Source organism: Carettochelys insculpta, chromosome 24 (assembly GCF_033958435.1).
Source record: "Carettochelys insculpta isolate YL-2023 chromosome 24, ASM3395843v1, whole genome shotgun sequence".
NCBI classification, from domain to species: Eukaryota; Metazoa; Chordata; order Testudines; family Carettochelyidae; genus Carettochelys; species Carettochelys insculpta.
Window position 1 is genome coordinate 18,253,464 of NC_134160.1, and position 17,997 is coordinate 18,271,460.

The 17,997-nt window shown below is 48.4% G+C and overlaps 1 protein-coding gene across 8 annotated transcripts in view; it reads left to right on the forward strand.

Moving 5' to 3' along the window:
* Positions 1–640: 640 nt before the first annotated feature.
* SCMH1 (Scm polycomb group protein homolog 1) overlaps positions 641–17,997 on the forward strand; it is a 148,695-nt gene continuing 131,338 nt past the window's right edge. For 3 of the 8 annotated variants that reach the window (XR_012642415.1, XM_074976222.1, XM_074976225.1), the window contains exon 1: positions 646–761. The gene's annotated coding sequence lies outside the window, so the exon portion shown is untranslated. Of the gene's footprint in view, positions 762–1,521; positions 1,854–1,892; positions 1,991–17,997 lie in introns of those variants that run through there. The other 5 variants (XM_074976226.1, XM_074976227.1, XM_074976228.1 and 2 more) reach the window with 4 other exon arrangements.

A 17,997-nucleotide genomic window follows, 5' to 3' on the forward strand; every position in this document is an offset into this window, starting at 1 on the left:
GGTGTAGGTTGTCTATTAGGAAAAACTCTTTCCCCAGACAGGGGGTGAAGCCCTGGAATGTGTTACTGACATACGCGGTGGAATCTCCATCCCACGAGGTTTTTAAGTTCCGGCTTGACCAAGTCCCGGCTGGGACTAGTTAGTGGGGACTGATCCTGCTTCGGGCAGGGGCAGGGGCTGGACCCGATGACCTCCTCAGGCCCCCCCAGCGCTAGGGCTGTGGCTTGCGAGATGAGGGAGCCGCCGGGGTGCAGGGGCAGACGGGCGGTCTGGGGGCGGCCGGGGGCCCACGCTGGCGAGAGGCGGGGTAACCCGGGCGGGGATGGGGAGCGCTGGGCGGTGGCTGATCGCCGGGGTGGTGCAGGGGCGCGACACGGGCTGCCCGGGCAGGAGGGGCCGCGGCGCGGGGGTCGCCGGTGGGGGCGGAAGGCCGGCGCCAGGGAGGCGTTGAGAGGCGGTGTGGTGGGGAGGGGGCAGCTGGGCAGCGCCGGAGGCCGGGGAGAGGGGCGGCGGCGGCGGCTGCGGCCGGGCCGGGCGACAGCCGGGGGCGAGGGGGCAGCGGGAGCTGCTCCGGGCGGCGCGTGGCCGGCGGGCGGGGCCCTGCGCCGCGGCGAGGCCTGTCAGCGCCCCGCGCGGCGCCCCCCGCTCCCTGGGCGGCAGAGGGCGGCGCTGGCCGGGCTCGGCTCCCTCCCCCTGCGCTGCGCATCGGAAACATGGCGGCGGCGAGGGAGTGAGCAGCCCCGCGCTCGGCGGCCGCGCAGGTGAGGGGGCGGCGGGGCCGGGCCGGGCCCCGGCGGGGGGAGCTGGGCGCGCAGGCCCGGCCCGGCCCGGCCCCGTCAGGGCTCCCGCCCGCGGCCACGCGCCGCCCGCCCTGCCAGGCTGCGCCCCGCCCGCGCCCAGGCGCGGCTGCAGGGGGCGGCCCGGCTCGGCCCAGGCCTGGGGCGCCGGTCACGCTCCGTCCCCGGCCAGCCGGCAGCCGCCGCCGGGCTCTGACAGCAGCTCTGGGCGGGACGCGCCGCGGCGGGCGGCAGCTCCGGGCTCGGCCCTCGGCGGGCTCGTCCCGTCCCTTCCCGCCGCGCCGCGCCGGGGGTGTGAGGCGGGCCGGCGGGAGCCCCGTGTGCGGCCGCCACCTGTTGCCGGGCTGGCGGCTCCCAGGCCCGCGGCGCGGTGCGGGGTGGGCGCTCGCCGAGTCCCCGGGCCGGGCCGCGCTTAGCCGCCGCCGCTCGGCACGATCCCGCCAGCGGGGAGCGATCCCCGGCCGCCTCTCGGGTCTGCCGCCTGCACCGCGGCCGCCGGGTTAGCGGTTCGTTGGTTCAGCTGCGGTGCCTGCCCGCGCCCGCGCCCGCCGCAGCCTGGGCGGGAGTGAAACGCGCCCGCCGCCGGCAGGGGCAGGGGCAGGGGCAGGGGCAGCTGCCTGGGGCGCACGCGGGGCCCTTGCTGTGGTTCGGGGGGTGCCGGGCACGGGGGCCGGGCGCCGCCGAGTGTTTGGCTAGGTGGGGCCGTGAGCTGGCCCGGCGGCAGTGGGGTCCCCGCGGGAGCCTTCGTCCAGGCTCCGAGTGCTGTCGGGGACGAGTTACACCCCGCAGCCTGCGCCGGGGGGCGCGTCGCATCACCCAGCTCGCAGAAGGAGAAGGACAAATCCGAGAGAGGTGAAGTGACCTCCGGAAGGCAGCGCAGTAACCGGCAGAGCGCACTGCTGGCTTCGTTTAGCTGGGGCGGTCGCAGATGTGGCCGAAGGACGCCTCTCAGCCTAGCGCAGGATGAGACATGAACAAGCAGAAGGTGGTGCTGGAAAACCTATCACTGAAAAATGGAGTCCCTTGCTTCTGAGGCGCGGCTGGTTGAGGCAAAGGGTAATCCCAATGATTGGGCAGATACACCCCCTAATTACTATCTCTTTGGGCTTTTCTTTGTTTACCCTTTGAAAAATCTCTGGAGCCACCCTTCGGAGTGATACACTCTGGCGGAACTGGGAGCAGAGCGAGGAAAGGTTTGAGACTGTTGTATAAATAGCAAGATATTTAAAAATAAACGTAGTGTCAAACTTGCTGCTGCTGCTGAATGTCATGGAGATTCAATTTACACGTTTTTGAAGCTGCTGTGTAGAATTGTACCGATATTGTCAAGTCTGAATGGTTAAATTTTATTTTCAGAATTGCTGAGTACCTCTGCTTCTTTTGATCTCACTGGAAGTGGTGGGTATTCAGTGCTTCTGAAAGTCAGGTGCTTAAAATAAGGAGATCAGAGCCCCTCTTTAGGTGCTGATACTTCACTAGTTTGGACTTAGCTCTCGTAGTTTTTGTGGTGTTTATATGAAAAATCCTGCCTCACATTGGCGAAAAATCCATGTGATGACAGTTACTATTTGTCTCTTTGGAAATCAAGCACACTAGGTTAGGAAGAGTGTTTATCAATAAAATTTCATATATACATAAGTACCTGCTGACAGGTTGCAGCGATCCACCTCTCAGAAAAGGCCATTTCTAGACGTCCAGCTTCATTTTCCCATTTGAATGTTTGTTTCATACTTTACCCATCCTGGCTGTGCTGAAGATTTCAAGACATTCTTGATCAAGACATTTATAATATAGTATGCTGAACCCACAAAGGATTTTATGAATGTCACCAAAGCCATATAGAATTTTACAAATTCAGGCTAGAATGCATCTGCTAAGGACGCTTATCATTACTTGTAACATTAAGATTTGTGACATGCAATTGAATAGTTCTGAAGTCATCCAGAAGAGAGTTTGGTGCTAGCACCAGTTCATTACAATAGGTCAGGGTGTATGTAACATAACACAGATTTTTACTTTTTTTTAAAAACAAAGCTTGTTTATTCTTGAGGAAGAAATTGACCTCAGATTCTTCTTGGTTATTATTTACATCACTGCTCTGTGAATCATAGTTTTTCACTTCAAGAGAAGTCTGTGTCTGTTAATAGTAATTTATTATGTTCTTGTTTCAGAACAGTAAGCATGAGATGAGTTCTCCCCAAAAGCCCCCCAAGCGATGTCCAGGGGCTAGAGCAAAGGAGTCAGACATGACAGGCTCTATATCCTTTGGGCAGGTCATTTTAATCACCCTCTCTCTCAGGTTTCTGAGGTGTAAAATAGGGATAATACTTAACTTTGACCTGCCCGTCTGGAAACATTTCATCAGCCATGTTTGATTATGCCTTGGAATGCTTGGATGAAAGGCACTGTAGAAGGGGAAAGTGTTGGTATTCACCAAATAGCCAACCTCTGAACTATAAGGAGTTCTTTTTGGGTTGGGGGGGGGAGAAATAAGCTTTATCCTTTATCTTTTTATTTGATGTCAGAGTAACACAGAAAAAGATTGAGATAAGAGGGTAGAAAGAGCACTGACATAATTTAGAGGGAAAACTGAAGAAAAAACAGTGAAAGTGCACATAAATCAGTTGAGCACCTATGGGGGAGAGGAGCAAGGTAGCTCTGTGTGTCCTTGTTTTATGTACCTTAAGAACTTGCGTGTTAAATAGTAACAGAGGATAAGCCGTGCTAGTTTTCTTAAGAACTTGTGTATGACTGCTGTCCTACAGAGCAGATTAAATGTGTTTGGTCAGGCTGTGAAATTCACATACCTGTGTGTTGAGCTGTGTTTCTATGCAGAGGCCTGTGCTTGTTACATAAACCAGTCTTATTTTCAGAATCTGAAGAAATATACTTTACCTGTTACTAGGTATGTGAACTTCCACTTCATATAACTGAGAATTTGATATGTCTGAGTTTCTCGTAACATTATTTAATATTTTTGTCTCTGTCTGCTTCCCGTCTGCTTTTTACCTGTTTTTCCTATTGCACTGAGTATTTAGGGAATGCAGCTGAAATTCAGTTATGTTTTGTGATGAGAAGGACAAATTTTGAATCTTAGTCTATTTGTCTCTGGCGAGTTTCTGAATAAAATACCCAGCTATGGTCTTATGGTCTATGGTAAGTTAAACAAGGTGAACTGAGGACATAGTGACAGCTCCAACTCTGAATATCATGTGGGATTCAGTTAGTTCTTTGTACCTTTTTTCTTTATGAGATGTGTAAAACATATAAAAGCCTGTTATATTTTTAAATTGCTCTGAAATACCTCCTTTGATACTAAGTTTAAACCATTTTAACTGTGCATTTTTTCCTAACTCATGGCTGTATCATTGAAGGCGCAATCCAACGGGGTGCTTGCTTAAAGGACTGGTAGTAGGCGGGGTGTGGAGCCTTTCATCTTTAGGTCAATGATTCTAGTTTGAAATGGCTTGATAACAAATGAAAGTCACTCACACCTCTTGGTCAGAGCACAATTAATCCGTGTTGTCAGAACACTCACTATGTAGTGGGCAGGTTTCTGCAATGCAGAAATCACCATCATATTTGGCATAGGTTGATTGATGCTCCTATTGATTACCCTTGTTTGAAAGAGTTATGAAAACTGAAGTCTCAGTTTAGGCTTTGTCTGCAGGCCCCTGTTCTAAGTTATGCAACTTCAGCTATATGCATAATGTAGCTGAAGTTGATGTACTTAGACCTACTTACCATGTTGTCTTCACTACTGAGAGTCAATAGCAGATGCTCTCCTGTTAACTCCACCTTTGCTTCTTGTTCTCGTGAAGTACTGGAGTTGACAGGAAAGTGTTCGGTGATTGATTTATTGTATGTATAGATGTGATAAATTGATCCCTGCTGGATTGATTGCTGCCTGTCAGTCTGTTGGGTGGTATAGAGGTGCCTTTAGAAAAGGACTCTCCAGGCAAAAGTTTTGAGGCAGGTTAGTGTCAAAGTTGGCCTCACTGTGTATGGGCTTTCCCCATTTTGTGGGTAGAAGGGGAATCTCCATTCTTGTGGCTGTTGATCTGTAATACCTTTATCCAAAAGAGCAGAATCATACTTAGCACTTTTACTGAGGGGTTTTTTTTCTTATAAGTTTTTAAGTAATCCTTGCAACTCCACCATGCCAATAGCATCTTTTATTGGTGACAAGGAAACTGAGGCACAGCTCAATTGATCTGCCAAGATCAGGAGGAGTTGATGTCAGAGTTGAGAGTAAAACTTTGGAGTTCCTGTCTTTCAGACCTGTGCTTACGTCACTGGACCCAACACCTCGCTCTCTTCATTCTGTCCGGCAAATAGCATCGGTGTGATTTAAATTTATAAACACTGTTCGACATATGTCCCACAGCTGGTCTGTTTAGTCCCTTGGCCCCACTGTAATTAGCTCTTGTGTATGCCTGCAGTGTGTTACATGAGGAGTCCAGAAGTCTCCAGTTTTTCTTTTTCCTTTTTTTTTTCTTTGAGCTTTGCTGTGTTTCAGGAATGAAGCTGTTAGTGTCATGGTGAGTACTTATCTATCCTCCCTTTCAGAAATACACAGTTCCTCTCCACCCTTGGCTTTCCTGACAACTTGCCAGAAACTGTGCAGGGCTCCTTCATGCTAATATATTACCAGGGGACTTGCTTAAATTCATGCATTGCTGAAGCCGCATTTACTGTGGTTTCAGTGAGCATGCTGGGGGCAGATACAGTGCAATGCAATCTCAGTGGAATCATTCTGGCTTCTCCCTAATGTGTTATTGATGTCTGTGGTGCTGGGAAGGACAAGAGGAAGAGTAGTTACTTTGCTGCAAATATTACAGCTGTGCATATTAGCTCTTTGTATGTGTTAAAGGAAACATCTGGTGTTTCTTTCAGTTTTGGTGTCGGTATGCTGAAGTCCACATTGAGAACTAGGCACTGCAAGACCTGACCCCAAACCATGTTTGCGTAGAATCCATAACACCTTATCAGCCATGTCTCTCTTGCCGTCACATAATTCCAGCTGTGGGGTTAGAACATAAGAACATAAGAACATAAGAATGGCCATACTGGGTCAGACCAAAGGTCCATCGAGCCCAGCATCCCATCTGCCGACGGTGGCCAATGCCAGGTGCCCCAGAGAAGGAGAACAGAAGACAATGATCAAGTGATTTATCTCCTGCCATCCATCTCCTGCCCTTGTTCTGAAGGCTAGGGCACCACACTTTATCCCTGGCTAATAGCCATTTATGGACCTAACCTGCAAAAATTTATCAAGCTCTTTTTTAAACCTTAATAGAGTCCTGGCCTTCACAGCCTCCTCGGGCAAGGAGTTCCACAGGTTGACTGTGCGCTGTGTGAAGAAAAATTTCCTTTTATTAGTTTTGAACCTACTACCCATCAATTTCATTTGGTGTCCCCTAGTTCTTGTATTATGGGAAAAGGTAAATAATTTTTCTATATTCACTTTCTCCACCCCATTCATGATTTTATATACCTCTATCATATCGCCCCTCAATCGCCTTTTTTCCAAACTGAAAAGTCCCAGTCTGTCTAGCCTCTCCCCATATGGGACCCTTTCCAAGCCCCTAATCATCTTAGTCGCCCTTTTCTGAACCTTTTCTAATGCCAATATATCTTTTTTGAGGTGAGGAGACCACATCTGCACGCAGTACTCGAGATGTGGGCGTACCATAGTTTTATATAGGGGAAGTATGATATCTTTTGTCTTATTATCTATCCCTTTTTAAATAATTCCTAACATCCTATTTGCCTTACTAACTGCCGCTGCACACTGCATGGATGTCTTCAGAGAACTATCCACTATAACTCCAAGATCCCTTTCCTGATCTGTCGTAGCTAAATTTGATCCCATCATGTAGTACGTGTAATTTGGGTTATTTTTTCCAACGTGCATTACCTTACACTTACCCACATTAAATTTCATTTGCCATTTTGCTGCCCCATCACTCAGTTTGCTGAGATCTTTTTGTAGTTCTTCACAATCCCTTTTGGTTTTGACTGTCCTGAACAACTTGGTGTCATCTGCAAACTTTGCCACCTCACTGCTTACCTCATTTTCTAGATCATTGATGAACAAGTTGAACAGGATCGGTCCCAGGACTGACCCCTGGGGAACACCACTAGTTACCCTCCTCCATTGTGAAAATTTACCATTTATTCCCACCCTTTGTTTTCTGTCTTTTAACCAATTCCCGATCCATGAAAGGACCTTTCCTCCTATCCCATGACCACCTAATTTACATAAAAGCCTTTGGTGTGGGACCGTGTCAAAGGCTTTCTGGAAATCTAGGTATATTATGTCCACTGGGTGCCCCTTGTCCGCATGTTTATTAACCCCTTCAAAGAATTCTAATAGATTAGTTAGACACGACTTCCCTCTGCAGAAACCATGCTGACTTTTGCCCAACAATTTGTGCTCTTCTATGTGCCTTGCAATTTTACTCTTTACTAGTGTTTCTACTAATTTGCCTGGTACTGATGTTAAACTTATCGGTCTATAATTGCCAGGATCTCCTCTAGAGCCTTTTTTAAATATTGGTGTTATATTGGCCGTCTTCCAGTTATTTGGTACAAAAGTGGATTTAAAGGGTAGGTTACAAACCACTGTTAATAACTCCGCAATTTCACATTTGAGTTCTTTCAGAACTCTTGGGTGAATGCCGTCTGGTCCTGGAGACTTGTTACTATTCAGCTTATCAATTAATTCCAAAACCTCCTCTAATGTCACTCCAATCTGAGTGAGTTCCTCAGATTTGTCACCTAAAAAGGCTGGCTCAGATTTAGGAACCTCTGTAACATCCTCAGCCGTGAAGACTGAAGCAAAGAAATCATTTAATCGCTCCGCAATGGCACTGTCTTCCTTGATCGCTCCTTTTATATCTTTATCATCCAAGGGCCCCACTGCTTTTTTAGCGGGCTTCCTGCTTCTAATGTATTTAAAAAACATTTTACTATCGTTTTTTGAATTTTTGGCTAGCTGTTCCTCAAACTCTTTTTTGGCTTTTCTTACTACATTATGACACTAATTAAACCGTGACGAGTATAGGGCCAATGGTTGATCAGCCTTTGGAGTGAGTGTCCTCATCCATGGAGTTTGGGACATGGGTGCTGAGAATGCTGCTCATCTACCTTCCTATTTTACAGTGGTCCTTCCATATTCCCTTTTTCAGCACCATCTCTCTGTCCCAGCTCCAAATAACTTACATCCTGTACCTCATTCCAAATAGTAGGCTACCCTCCGATTCACCTTCCAAGCTAGCAGACAGCCTTATGCTCCCTGTCCATTGCCTCCTGACTGTTGTCAAGTATGCTAGCGTATCTTCTTTGGACCCTTTTCTAGCAACTGCCCTGGCAGTATTCCCTGCTGTTTTCCAGTATGAGGGAGAAGCCAAGAAAGTGAAGAGAGGCAAATGGAGCTGTATATGAGGGCTTGCTGGAAGAGGTACGTTCTCTGCATGGGAATATGGACCAGTAGGACTCACTCTAGGCAAGTGTTCAGATCTGGCCCTGTTTTACATTGGCCGGCAACCTACTTTTCGTGCTACATCCCACCTCCTGCCGTGTTTCTCCATAGTATATGCCTTTAACGCAGTTGAACTGGCCAGTCCCCAGTGTTAAACACTTGGAAATTAGCTTGTACCTCAAGTTTTAAAGCAAGTGCTTCACTCTGGCCATTCCTTCTCCCATAATGTCTTTCTAGGAGATATTTCCCTCCTAATGTGGATTTTGTTTCCTTGGCCACCCACCTTCTGCAGCGCTGCCCACCACTGCACAGAGAGATGTTTGAGTTTGACTGCCTGGGGGGCATCTTTTTGATCAATCTTGGTCCCACCTTTGTATGTCATATGGGTTTTCTTGCATGTCACCACACAGCTGTATGACTTTTCATGTGAAATGTTGCACATTTCCATGTTACATGGGGGGTGGATCCAATCACTGAGTTAGTGATTAGAAAGGGGATATGATGGAGTTGGATCTGCCCACATGAGATGGTTTCATCAAGTCTTTCTAAAAATTGTATTTTGCAGAATGTAAATGTCTTAGTACTCATGTGCCTGCTGACCATTGGTCACTCCTATTTATGCACTGAACTCTGGGCGCTGTTTGTCTTCTTCTTGGAAATTACAAGAATCATGTGAAAAAGATCTCCACAGTTAGGCTACGTCTACACAACAGAGCTATTTTGGGATACCTCAGCATCTGAAATGGCTAGTTGGTGTCTATGAAACTTGCCTGTTGTTTTGAAATATTTTTCGAAATAATGACAGTGCTGTTTCATCATCCCTATAGTCTTTGTTTCAGGAGGAGTAAAGGATGCTTCAAAATAGCACATTTCTTATTTCAAGGTTAGGATGCAGTGTATACATAGCCTTATAGTCCTACTAGCAGCAGACTGCAAAACTTTGAGCCTCAAACTTACACTTCATTTAAATTATGAACAGTCAAATTAAGAAAGGCTCTTAAATCTTGTGTTTACATAGATTTTAAACTCCACTCACCATATTGCTAAGAAACTAGGGAGGTGAAAACCCCCCTAAAATATCAAAGTTTGGTGGCTGAAAGACAGATTTTTCAGCTTAGAAGAGAGGAGACTAAGGGGGGATATTATAGAAGTGTATAAAAGCATGACAGGTATGGAAAAGTGAATAAGGAAAAGTTATTTGTTTGTCCCCATAGTATAAGAAAAAGGGATCACCAAATGAAATTAATGGGTGGCAGGTTTAAAACTAACAGAAGGAAGTTTTTCTTCACGCAGTGCACGGTTGGCCTGTGGAACTCTTTGCTAGAGGATGCTGTGAAGACCAGGACTTTAAGAGGGTGCAGAAAAGAACTAAATAAATTCGTAGAGGTTAGGCCCATCAATGGCTGTTATCCAGGATTGTCAGAAATGGTGGCTCTAGCCTCTCTCAGAGGCTGGGAGAGGATGACAGGAGAGGGCTCGCTCATCTCTTCCATTCACTCTCTTTGGGGCATCTGGCATTGGCCACTGTTGAAAGACAGGATACTGGGCTAGACGGACCTTTGGTCTGAGCCAGTATGGCCATTCTTATTGTTTGCATTGCAGTAGCACCTAATAGTCCCAGTCATGGACGTTGTAGTAATCAACATAATTAACCTTCTTAGAATTCTGCTAACATCATCAATGGTGGGTAAAGGTGAAACATTGGATTAAACCTGTCTAGTGTGAATTGCAGAGTTATTTGATATTTTCATAGGTAAAATGCATTTGCTTTTTATAAAGTTTTCAGGAAGTCATGTCTTTTCTTCAGTCAACAGAATGTCATTAAAAATTACACTTAGATATTACTTCAGAACATGATCTAGTGATATTACCGATAGAGCCATTGCTAGTGAGGAAACCACAGTAATACTATTCCCTCACTAGACAATAATATATATTTTATATGAAGATATACTTTCTGTGGAACCTTACGATTTACAACTAATTGCAATCTTTTGGTAGAGGAGTCATTTGTAACTTCTCTGGGGCATGTCTACACTGCAGTGTTATTCCCAAATAGGCTATTCTAGAGCCATTATTCCAGAATAAAATATTCTAGAATAATGGGTTTGCACTATGTGGAAACACTGGCATAAGCAAAACTTATTCTGAGAAGCGCATCCATGTGCTGTAGAGACTCTTTCGGATTAGAGCCCCTGGAAGCACTCCAGGGAGGGCAGCAGGGTGGGTCCTTCCCATGGCTGCTTGGTCAGGGAAACAACTCCGAACAGCTGTCTTGCAAGTCGCTCCACCTCTTCCTCCCCACTACTGAGCTGTAAAAAGGGACACACTGGGCACGTGCAACCTTCATGGAGGTTAGGTCCATCAATGGCTGTTATCCAGGATTGGTAGAAATGGTGTCCCTAGACTGTCTGTCAGAGGCTGGAAGTGTATGACAGGAGAGGGATCGATTAGCTGTTCTGTTCACTACCTCATGGCTGCTTGGTCAGGGAAACTACTCTGAACAGCCGTCACACAAGTCAGTCCAGCACTGCCTCCTCGCTACTGGAACATAAAAAGGGACACACGGGGCACGTGCAGCCTTGTGCTCTGGTTAGAACATAAGACCATAAGAATGGCCATACTGGGTCAGACCAAAGGTCCATCCAGCCCAGCATCCCATCTGCCGACGGTGGCCAATGCCAGGTGCCCCAGAGAAGGAGAACAGAAGACAATGATCAAGTGATTTATCTCCTGCCATGCATCCCCTGCCCTTGTACTGAAGGCTAGGGGCACCATACTTTATCCCTGGCTAATAGCCATTTATGGACCTAACCTGCAAAAATTTATCAAGCTCTTTTTTAAACCCTAATAGAGTCCTGGCCTTCACAGCCTCCTCGGGCAAGGAGTTCCACAGGTTGACTGTGCGCTGTGTGAAGAAAAATTTCCTTTTATTAGTTTTGAACCTACTACCCATCAATTTCATTTGGTGTCCCCTAGTTCTTGTATTATGGGAAAAGGTAAATAATTTTTCTATATTCACTTTCTCCACACCATTCGTGATTTTATATACCTCTATCATATCGCCCCTCAATCGCCTCTTTTCCAAACTGAAAAGTCCCAGTCTCTCTAGCCTCTCCCCATATGGGACCCGTTCCAAGCCCCTAATCATCTTAGTCGCCCTTTTCTGAACCTTTTCTAATGCCAATATATCTTTTTTGAGGTGAGGAGACCACATCTGCACGCACTACTCAAGATGTGGGCGTACCATAGTTTTATATAGGGGAAGTATGATATCTTTTGTCTTATTATCGATCCCTTTTTTAATAATGCCTAACATCCTATTTGCCTTACTAACTGCCGCTGCACACTACGTGGATGTCTTCAGAGAACCATCCACTATAACTCCAAGATCCCTTTCCTGATCTGTCGTAGCTAAATTTGACCCCATCATGTAGTACGTGTAATTTGGGTTATTTTTTCCAACATGCATTACCTTACACTTACCCACATTAAATTTCATTTGCCATTTTGCTGCCCAATCACTCAGTTTGCTGAGATCTTTTTGTAGTTCTTCACAATCCCTTTTGGTTTTGACTGTCCTGAACAACTTGGTGTCATCTGCAAACTTTGCCATCTCACTGCTTACCTCATTTTCTAGATCATTGATGAACAAGTTGAACAGGATCGGTCCCAGGACTGACCCCTGGGGAACACCACTAGTTACCCTCCTCCATTGTGAACATTTACTATTTATTCCCACCCTTTGTTTTCTGTCTTTTAACCAATTCCCGATCCATGAAAGGATCTTTCCTCCTATCCCATGACCACCTAATTTACATAAAAGCCTTTGGTGTGGGACCGTGTCAAAGGCTTTCTGGAAATCTAGGTATATTATGTCCACTGGGTGCCCCTTGTCCGCATGTTTATTAACCCCTTCAAAGAATTCTAATAGATTAGTTAGACACGACTTCCCTCTGCAGAAACCATGCTGACTTTTGCCCAACAATTCATGCTCTTCTACGTGCCTTGCAATTTTATTCTTTACTAGTGTTTCTACTAATTTGCCTGGTACTGATGTTAAACTTATTGGTCTATAATTGCCAGGGTCTCCTCTAGAGCCTTTTTTAAATATTGGCGTTATATTGGCCGTCTTCCAGTCATTTGGTACCAAAGTGGATTGTCCTTGGACAAAGTGGTTGTCCTTGAGGATGCCAAAGCACTCACAGCATGGAGCCGGAGCATCTGCAAACCACTGCTGGACTCACAGGCTTTGTCCTGGTTCTCATGGCACACTTCCTCCAAACCATCCACATGTTGCTCTGGCAGGATGATGACGAGGACCAGCTGGACCCCCTCAACTAGGTCCTGGCACTGCTGCTGCTGCACAGTACCCTCAGTTGCCTGCACACCATGGAGTGCTGCTGTGACACCAGTTCTGACTGGTGGGACTACATTGTCCTGCAGGGATGGGACAATCAGAAATGGCTTTGGAGCTTCTTCATGAAGAAGGCCACCTTCCAGGAGCTCTGCGAGTGGCTCACCCCTGCCCGAAGGTGGCTGGACATCTGCATGAGACCCACCATATCTCTACAGGAACATGTGGCCATCACACTGTTGAAGCACGCCATGTTTGACAGCTACTGCTCTGTGGGGAACCAGTTCAGTGTGGAGAAATCCACTGTCAGAGTCGTGCTCCTGCAGGTTGTTCATGCCATTAACCAGATGCTGCTGTGCATGATTGTCACTCTGGGAAATGTGGACACCATTGTGGAGGGCTTTGCCACCATGGGCTTCCCCAACTACAGGGAAGCCCTAGACAGCACAAACATCCCCATCCTAGGCCCTGCCCACCCAGCTGCAGACTGTATCAACCTCAAGGGCTACTTCTCCATGCTAAAGTAGGCCCTTGTGGACCACAAGAGCCACTTCATAGACTTCAATGTGGGATGGCTGGTAAAGTCTCATAATGCATGTGTTTTCTGGAACTCCTGCTTCTTCCAGAAGATACATGCCAGCGACTTCCCCGACTACAACATGAGAGTTGGGGAGGTGGACGTGCCCATTGTCTTTCTGGGGGATGTGGCCTACCTCTTGCTCCCTTATCTCATGAATCCCTACATGGGCAGCCTGGATCCCAGCAAGGAGGACTTCAGCGCCAGGACTAGCTGGTGCTGCATGGTGACGGAATGCACATTTGGCCATCCCAAGGGGAGGTTCCGGTGTCTCCTCAGCTGCCTGGACCTCAGTAAGTGCAACATCCCCTTTGTGGTGGAGGCTTGTGGTGTGCTCCACGACTTGTGTGAGAACAAATGAGAGGGTTTCCTGCCAGCATGGGGCAGGCAGAATGTCAGGCCAGGATCTCTGAGCAGCCAGGCACCAGTGTCATACACAGAGCACATCATGTGTCTGTGCTCGTTGGGGAGGCCTTGAAGGACAGTTTTCTGCAGGGACACTTTTCGGATGCTCCCCCATTCATCTCCACAAGGGGCCTCTGCTCTGTGTGTGTCTTTCATTCTCTACCCCTCCCTTATCCTGCCTTTACCTTCCTTCATTGCCCCTTCTCCTGCAGAATAAACAATAAAGAACTCTCTCTGGAGCAAAATGGAGTGTTTATTGTGGGGGACATACACTAGGGGAGGGAAGGGGACAGGAAGCTGGAATGCAGAATGGGGAAAGGAAGCTTCAAGTGGGGGGGAGGCTGCAGCTGCCCAGGTTGTCCTGCTGCTTAGTGCTCTGGAGCCCTGGTGGCCTCTGTGGAGATTGAGGGGAAGGCTGGGGCGGGGGTGAAGACATGGCTGGTGGTCCTCTTCACGCAGGATACCCCAAGCTCCACTGCCATGGCCAGGGTGCCCTACTGGTGCACCATGTGGTCCCAGGCTGCCTGGCAGTGCTCCCAATCTGCTCAACTTTCTGCCTGCTCCAACTCCTGGCCCTCCATGATGGTCTGCAGGCAGGCCATCTGCTCCAAGAGCAGGTAATCCTGGGAGTGTTTCCTCCTGTGAATCCCACGCAGGCTGGTGGATGGACAGTATCAGAAGTGGGGGAGGTACCATGCTTGTAGCTGGCACGCATTTGAAAAGAAGTTCTGGGGATGAACAGGCATTGGAATCTGCTAGCCAGGCCATGGGCATGCAGGTGTGAGGGAGGACTGGGTGGCTCAACCTCTTCCCATGTCCTGTGCACCCTGGGTCTGGCACTTGTGGCATCCCTGGGAGGTGGTTGAGGGAGCTGTGCGTGAGCGGCAGATGCTGCTTGCTAAGGAGAATGCCACCGGGTTCTTCTCCCCCTGGCAAGTTCCCCTGCATAACATTGGTCTCCCCTGCAGCTCCATGCTACATTAGGAGCTCTTGCTGCCTGAGTGTGGGCCCAACACTGGGTCATCAGTGGCACTGCTGTGTGGGTCATTGATCCTGGAAAACTTACTGATGACTTGTCGTGGGAAGGTGTCCCACCATAGAGGCTGGAATAAGGCAGACCTCTGGAGGAACCTTGTGAGGAGGACTGTGGGGTCCCTGCATGGGTGTGTCCTGGAGCTGATTCCTCTAGATTGGCGGTCCATGGGCAGATAGGTGACCAGGGTGTTCTGCAACCCCCAGGTCATGTGGGCCATGAGAGGAGTGTGGCCCTAGCCCTGGCTGCTGCCTGCACCTAGGTCGGAGGGAAAGGTTTCTAGTTCACCTGAAGCGCCTTGTGAGGATCCTGGGGGTTGTCTTGGGAGTTGGGGGACTGGCTCCAGGAGCAGCAGGACCTGGCTGTGACAAGCATGGTGGATAAGGTGGCTGTTTACTGCTTCTCCGCCTCTCCATTGTCATCCTCAGGCACCCCTAAGGTGAATCTGGGAATGTCTCAGCCAGACTGCATGACTACAGGGGACGATGATGTGGGCTCTGCCACAGAATGGCACCCAGCTGCTCATAATAAGGGTCTCGTGGTAGCCCTGGTGCATCTCCTTGCTTTTGAGCTGGCAGTGCTCCCGTATCTGGGTGTGCCCCTTCACAGCCAGATCAGAGGCGATCTGGCTGTAGACCTCAGCATTTCACCACCTGGTGCAGAGATCCTAGGGAGTGCTCTCCTCTCACCATGGCCCTATGAGGTCCAGGATCTTCTGCGTCCCAAGGCACTCGGTGCTGGGGAAGCAGCTCTGGCAGTGTTGTCAACTGTAAGAGGCTCACTTGGAGCGCTAGCCTGGCTCATGGCTCCCTCTGTCTGCGCTGCGTTGCAGCTTCCACACTAGTGCTATTTCAGAAAAGCTATTTTGAAATAGTTGCTTACTCCTCTCAAAACCAGGACTACGTTATTTTGCCATAACTCCCAGTTATTTCAAAATAATGGGTTGTCTAGTGCATGTCGGCAACGGGTTATTTTGAAATAACTCCTCTAGCGTAGACCAGAGCTAAGGGAATATCATAACATCTGGGTCTTTCAGATCACTGGTTGATAGTTTTTATGCCATGTTAAAATGGTATTCATAAAACTGAAATATGTTGAGATCCATTCTGCAGTTGGAGGGAACAGGGATATTCTCCCAAATTCAAACTGTGATTGTGAATTCCTTACTTACAGAGCCAAAATGAAACTGCCAGGGTAAAATCCTGCCCTGTCAATATCAGTGAGAGTTTTGCCATTAACTTCAGTGGAGCTAGGATTTTATCCCAGATGTATTATGATAGTGGAGTATTGAGGCTCTCAGTAGTGCATGTAAGTCTTCATAATATGACAAATACCCCTTCTTGATGGCCTGTTTTCTGTGCATTAGCATTTACTGAGTGCCTTCCACCAAAAGGGATATATTTCTGCTGTATTTTCCTGGAATAATTTTCAGACGTTTTGCCCATCCAGGTTCATTAGTATCATCGTCTTGTGAGAAGCTGGAGCCATGATTGTACATACAATGAACTCTATTTTATCCGTTATTCAAACAACTGGAATTCTCAATTAACCAGCATTCTGTCCTGCCCCAGGCATCCCCATCTTACTCTGGTGGCCTTTGTGTGTGTGCAGCCAGCAGCTCCTCTGCTTTCCTGCCCAGTGCCCGCCACCAGCAGTAGCTCCCTGAGCAGTGGCACGGCAGCCGCCCCCAGAGCAGCTCCCTGCCCAGTGCCTGCCGCCAGTAGCAGCTTGCCACATAGCAGCCTTCCCCCAAATGGCTCTCAGCCCAGTGCCCAAAGCCCAGAGCAGCTCCCTGCCTGCCGCAATCATGCCTGGGCTCCAGAGCAGCTCCCCACAGTCCCCACCAACACGGTAATGGGGCAGTGGTTGAGCAGGCACCAGTGCTTTGAGGCAGGGAGGTGCCTGAAATTTGTCATCCAGCATGTTTAACATCTGGCAACCTCCTGGTCCTGGGGCTGCCAGATATGAAAGAGTTTCTGTATTTGTGGTAGTCAGTTCTCCCTTGCCATTAGCTCATAGAATCATAGAACAGTAGAGCTGGAAGAGACCTAAAAAAGCCATCAAGTCCAGCCCCCTGCCCTAGGCAGGACCAAACCCCATCAGATCAGCCCCGCCAGGGCTTTGTTGAGGCGAGACTTAAACACCTCCAGGGATGGAGACTCCACCACTCCCCTGGGTCGACCATTCCAATGCCTCACCACCCTCCTGGCGAAAAAGTTTTTCCTAACGTTCAACCTGGACCACCTCAACTTGAGACCTTTGTTCTGTGTTCTGCCATCCGTGACCACTGTGAACAGCCTCTTTGCAACCTCCCTTCAGTATGTTGAAGGCTGTTATCAAGTCCCCCCTCAGTCATCTCTTCTGCAGACTAAACAGTCCCAGTTCCCTCAGCCTTTCTTCATAGGTCGTATGCCCCAGCCCGTAATTATTTTGGTCGCCCTCCACTGGACTCTCTCCCGTGTGTCCACATCCTTCCTATAATTGGGGGCCCAGAGCTGGACACAGTACTCCAGATGCGGTCTCACCAAAGCCGAATAAAGAGGAATAATCACTTCTCTGGATCTACTGGCAATGCTCTTGATGCAACCTAATATGCCATTAGACTTCTTGACTACAATGGCACACTGTTGACTCATGTCCAGCTTCTTGTCCACTACAGCTCCGAGGTCCTTTTCTGCAGAACTACTACCGAGCCAGTCAGACCCCAGCCTGTAACAATGCTTGGGATTCTTCTGGCCCACGTGCAGGACTCTGCACTTGCCCTTATTGAACCTCATCAGATTTCTTGCAGCCCAGTCTTCCAATTTGCCTATGTCAGTCTGGACCCTGTCCCTACCCTCCAGCATATCTACCTCTCCCCCTAGCTTAGTGTCATCAGCAAACTTGTTGAGGGTGCAGTCCAACCCCTCATCCAGATCATTGATAAATATGCTGAACAGTACAGGACCCAGAACTGAACCTTGGGGCACTCCACTAGAAACTGACCGCCTTCCCGACATCAAGCCGTTGATCGCTACTCACTGGGCCCGACCTTCTAGCCAGTTTTCAATCCACCTTACCGTCCATTTGTCTAATCCATATTCCTTTAACTTGCTGACAAGAATATTGTGGGAGACCGTATCAAAAGCTTTGCTAAAGTCAAGATAAATCACATCCATTGATTTTCCCCTATCCGCAGAGCCAGTTACCTCATCGTAGAAACTAATCAGATTGGTCAGGCATGACTTGCCCTTCATGAATCTATGCTGATTATTCCTGATCACTTTCCCCTTTTCCAAGTGCCTCAAAATGACTTCCGTGAGGAGCCCCTCCATGATTTTTCAAGGGACTGATGTAAGACTG